Genomic DNA, 6,231 nt, shown 5'->3' with positions numbered 1-6,231 from the left:
GCAAAGTGTACAAATCATTTTGGATTTCTCCAATGAGCAGTCAAGCAACTTTTTAAAGTAAAACTACGTAAAAGTCCATCTTTGTGACTGACTCTCCTCTAAGTTTGGCTACAAAGTGAGCAGAGGTTAGCTGCCCCAGGAAGTAAACACTGATTTAAGTGAGTTAATTTTTTTTTATGCGTTATAAAATTTAAATGAATCTCCATAATTTACGCTTTAACTTTGACAGCCCTAATAGTATTCAATTAACCTTACATGCATTTTTTAGGAATGTGGGAGGAAACCGCACTACCTGGAGAAAACCCAACTAGGCAAAGGGAGAACATGCAAATACCACACAGGAAGGCTTGAGCACAGATTCGAACCCGCGATCACTGCATTGTGAGGCGGATTTGCAGATAGATGGATGGATAGATGGATGTTTCCCTCCTCCAACACACCTGATTCAAATGATCAGGATAGTTAGCAGGCTTCTCAGAGCTTGCTGATGAGTTGATAATTTGAATCGTTTGTGTTGGAGGAGGGAGACATCTAAAACATGCTGGATAGGGGCCCTCGAGGATCGGGGAATGGGAACGCCTGCTTTAGATAAATAATATGTAATAAATATTGATAGAAAATGTCTACACCCCTGTTGAAATGCAGGATTTTTGTGATATAGAAAAAAAGACAACTAGATAAGTCGTTTCCATATACGACCTATAACCAACACTTATGAAATATAGATATAATGTAGTTCCAAAAGTATGAAGACCCTTTTGTAACTGGGGCTGTGACTGATCTCAGAATTAACCAATCACATTCAAACTTATGTTAAAACGGAGTCAGCACACCATAAAGTGTCTCTGATTAAGCCCAAATAACGTTCAGATGTTTCTAGCAGGCTTTTCGTGAATGCTTTATGCTAACACTGACTGCTATGTAGAACTGGTCATAATTCCTTCGACCTTGACCAAGACCAAATTTCCAACTGAAGAAAAACGGTTGCAAAATAATGATGCTGCCACCACCCAGTTTTGCTGTAGGCGTGGTCTTCTTTTGGTGATGAGCAGTGTTGTATTTGGCAACGAATATGCCTTTTGGATTTATGGCCAAAAAACTCAGCCTTGGTTTCATCTACCACATGTATTGGGAGATTAAGATTTCGTCTTTATAAAAACCATTGCGGATATATGAAACAGGCGGGAGATTGTTGTCACATGAGATTAACAGTCATTTCTTGCCAGAAATTCCTGCACCTCCTTCAATGTTGCTGTCAGCATCTTGGCAGTATCACTGACAGTATCTCAGTTGTTTAGTTATTTTTTTTCTTCCCCTGTCTTTTTATGTGTCAATTGAGTTGACAAGGACGGGTCACATTAATGGTGGAAAAAAGTGTGGAAATTACAAAGTTGATAACATTCGTAGAAATGTATAAAATGTGAGTGAAATGGTGAGCTTAAAGGCCCAATGTGTAGAATTTAGTGCCATCTAGCGGTGCACTAATAGAATGCAACGTCCTAAGCTCAAAGTGCGTGCATTTTGAAGCGCATGCACTACGGTGCCTCGGAGAGACCACACATCGCAAACCTGCCACCAATTCCTTCAGCAGAGTTAAAAGCAAAATGTTAGCACAAACGACTTCTAGACGACACAAGTGACAAAGTAAGTGCGTTGCATTTGTTACACATGCTGTAGTCATGATATGGAGGAACTTAGCACGCTAAATGTACGCTAAATTTGTCTCCTTCGGGTATCAGCAAGACATGGCAGCCTCCTGTAGTGGAGGCGCACCCTATGTAATATAATTAAATTAGAGATTACTTCACCTATGATTATATAAAAAAATTTACATTGATGTGATAGAACATATTTTTTTGCATGTTACTGAAATTAATAGTGGGTTTTGAAAATTAAAGAACTTTGAAAAATCGAAACATTCCACACAATGTCACTTTAAATTTCGGAAGTATCCCTGGAAATTGTTTTAAAAAATGATGAAATATGTGATGCAAATGATGACACAAACAAGTGGAGAAGAAGCAGCGGCCTCTGTAAATCCAAGCTCACTATAAAGAATGAAGATGACTGGGTAGTTGCCAAACAACACATCTCGAGACATCAATGAGAAACGAATGGTGTTTGGATGCATTTCAGAAATATGAGACTGACAGACTAAAACATGAGGTCACACTTTACAAATGATCAGCTCATCAGAAATCTCTTCGAAGCCTGCTAAACATCCTGATCATTTGAATCAGGTTTGTTGGAGGAGGGAAACATCTATCTATCTATCTATCTATCTATCTGTCCGTCCGTCCGTCCGTCCATCCATCCATCTATCTATCTATCTATCTATCTTTCTAACAAAGGAGGGTACAGAACATCATAATATTACCCAAACTGGAATGTAAGGTCGTATTAATATTTGAGACACTCTTTTACTTTTTGGCTAGACAGTGACAGTTGGACTGGTCATCATTTTCATTTTCATTGCCTTTGACAATGTCCCTGTCTCACCTTGGCCACTTGCATGACTTTTACTTTTACAAGCAGTAATATACAGTACCGTATACAATATTGCTGTTGAGGGGGGAACACCCTTGAAATATCCTTAAATGTAACATTTTTAATTCATTTTGAGGAAAATCCAGCAATAGCTTCACTCATGTTGCATCTAAAATTGATGTTAGCAATGGCATTGTAGCTCAGGTACAAATTTAGTCTACTTTTACTTACTGTACATTGAAGCTACCATTTCAATTACATTTTTGATGAATTTTGTATCACTTTTATTGTAACATATATTGACAAAATACAAAGCTGAATACTGTAGTGCTTGATACAGGATGGGCAGTGATATCAGTCTGCTACCTTCATTTCAACAACAAAATGTCTTTTCAATGTGTGAGGACAATTTTATACTGAGCATGCAATTACAAGTGCAGGATTTCCATTAATTTCAACTCAATTATCTGTATCAAATGGTTGTTTCTGACAGTTTTACGTGAATACTAATATGAAATTTTATCAAGGTTTATTTTTAAAGCAAAAACTGTTGCATCCTTAGTTCAGACCGCAATTTGTGAAATACAAATAAGGTATTGGACAACAAAGACTAGTCCTTGGAGAAATCAGCATTTTAAGGTCATAGAGGTGATTAGGACTCAACTGTAATCACAATAGATCTTAGTGTTCATTGAACACATGTTACAAAGTGTAAGAACAAGTAGTAAGACAAATCATGAACCTTACCTTTTACTGATTATAAATCATAAATTTTATCACTTGTGGTCTTCGGACTGCTTGAGCCTTTTGTGTTGTGATAAGCTCACAAGATACAATAGTTTTTTTTTCTTTTTCTATTTGTTCTTAAATATGAAAGCTTAATAGCCCTTAATTGTTGTAAAAACGAAATTAATTAATTTGATTGAAAAGCTGCACTTCTAAAAACATGACTAAAGGCGATGCTCATGTTATTTGTACCTAATTAGAAATGATCACTTCTAGACCTAATGGAGACTTGTGCAGCTCCTGCAAGTGTTGACAATGATGATGAGATCATTTTACCCCTCCTCAAATTCCGGCATTGACCGTGTTATGTGAAATATCAAGTCAAGCTAGACCTAACTAGTTGGGCGCCTTTTGCTGGATAAGTCAATGATTATCTACTGCGGCGTGAATAGGTATTCTTAATGATCATAAAAACATTATGTTTAATAACTTACTTGCCAATGATGAATCCTGAAAAGGGAAGTAATCAACTTGATGTCAGATAACCTTTGTTCTTGCCCAAACCAAATGTAGGCCAGGTACCAAGAAATAAAGTTGGAAAAAAAAAAAAAAAAGGCCTAAAGCAGTGGTCTCCAACCACTGGTTCGTGGCCCAGTACTGGGCCGCAGCCCATTTGGTATGGGGCCCCACACAGACAGACAAAAAAAAAACAACATACTTTTTCCCCTTTTTTTTTTTTTTTGCGGAGCATCAGCCATCCTCCCACTCCGTCGGGGTTCAAGTAGGGCTGGGTGATTATATGATTGAGAATTGTGATATTATGTGACCAGTTGCTAAATATGCGCATATTTACTCTGTCGGACGCGGCGGGAATGAATGTGTGTGACTGCAGCCAATAAGAGTCCAGCTTTTCCTTCTAACTTTGGTTTGCAAGTTGAACTAAAACATAATCTGTCAATGAATGAAAGAAGAAGCAGTAAACAGAAACTAGTTGTAAATGACCAAACGTGCAGCATAACACACAGCTGCCGGGCAGCCATAACTTTACTATTAGTAATTTTCCGAAGATTAAGCTATTTTGACAACAGCAGTTCTTTCCCATCGCTTCTGTGGCACTGTCCGTGGCCAGAGCGACGTTGTGTAAGGTATGTTGTTAAAAACAAGGCAAAACAACAAACTCGTTGAATAATTTGAAAAAGTAGCACCCAAGTGAGAAAGTGGAAAGCACGAAAATGCGAGCAGAGTTTGCACAGCCTGCCCACGTCAACATTAGCAGTTTAGCTGCTAATAACTAATCAACAGCCACTGGACGAAAGCAGGAATTAATCGCGTCATCTTTCGATCATGCACATTTACAAGTATAGCAATGATATTAACTGCGTGTGATCATAACTTTTTTAAAAAAAATTATTATAATTTCTTTTGATCATGTTTACATTTTTTAAGGCGTATTAATCATGATGGTCCATTTATTGTAATTCACTGTGTTTATTTTATATTGTTCAACATTTGCAGTATTTTTTAAACATTTTCTCTGTTGATCATTTTGTTATGTTTTTAAAAAAAAAACACTTCATATGTTGGTAAACTGTTTACAGGGGAAGTCAAGTAAAAAATTTTGTAAAAACTTTACAACAATATGTCCTAGTCTAAACATAGCATTTTGAATAATGTTGTGTTGTGGAATATGAATAAGCAGCAAAATCCACACGTTGTTATCCATCTCAGCAAATCCAACAGATGGAACAGCATTGAAAAAAAAAACTTTCATATGTGTCCCAGTTACTGCCATAGTTTTACAGTATAAAAGTACTAATTGGGATCCACTGATCAGGCCAATGAGATTGAAGCAGTAGTAACTTTTACTGACTGCTTCATGTTACGTAAGATATCTCCCATTTCTTCTCTGCAATGGACACTTCTCTCTTGTTCACATTGCAGTACGAAGAGACACCTCTTAGAAAACTCTGCAGTGTGCCATCTCCTGAGCCCTTTCAACAATATAATGAAGATTTCCTGCCTGTGCTGTTGCAGCCTGTACAATTTGGAGTGCTGGGCCCACTGCTAAGTCTTAAAAGGACTATACAGTTGTTTGAGGTGACCTGCAGACTGTAAATTAAGTCAGACAAAAAAAGTCTAGTGGCGCTGCCAGTTTGAAGGATGTTTATGTCCAGACAGAAGGCAGCAGCAAGTACCAGGTGTGTCCAACGAAGAAGACTGCAGTCTTTTTTTTTCCATCTGTGTTTATGTCAACACCTGTCAAAGTCATATGCTTGTATGCCTGCGCTTAAAACAAAGATAAGAATTGAAAGCCTGGATGCCACTATGGAAAATTTTCTCTCTTCTGCATGACTCATTCCGAAAAAAATCAGAAGAAAAGGGTTACAACCTAAATCTGATAAGCCTTATTGCCAGAGATTGCTTCCTTTCCATCTGTACATAAAAACAAACGCTGGTCTACTACTTCTCCGCATTGCAAAGCAGCCCCAAGGTCAGAATTCGAGTCATTAGACTGCCTTTCACTGGTGCATAAATCACAGTGCGTGTCAGTAATAAGGAAGTTTACCTGTTAAAAAGTATTTTAAAGGCAGTTCAGGAGTCATGTGGCACTAGAGAAGTGCCTTGGGCATGTTCCTGTAATTCATGGTCTCACATTAACTCTCATTTTATGGCTAATTTCTCTCTTCAAGTCCAACCACCAATTTCCCTTCAAAGACTTTCCTGCAGAAAGTATGATGACGAATAGTATTCATTTCGCCAATTGTATAACTTTCACAGACTCACTATAGAAGTGACTTTTCAGCCTATTTCTTCCCGTTATGCTGCTGATCTATATAAAAATATTCATCAAGACATCAATATTCTTCTCTTTCCTCTGCTGCTTAGTTATGTGCCGTTTAGTTATGTGAATTTCCTCAATGGGAATTTCCTGTCGCGGTGAATCATCCAAAACATGTTCTGGTCAAAGGAAATACCCATAGCACCATAAAGTGCCACTGTTGAACAACATGTGCTGTT

Source organism: Filicampus tigris, chromosome 3 (assembly GCF_054856515.1).
Source record: "Filicampus tigris isolate MCC_2025a chromosome 3, RoL_Ftig_1.0, whole genome shotgun sequence".
NCBI lineage: Eukaryota > Metazoa > Chordata > Actinopteri > Syngnathiformes > Syngnathidae > Filicampus > Filicampus tigris.
Note: the sequence above shows the minus strand (reverse complement) of the source record.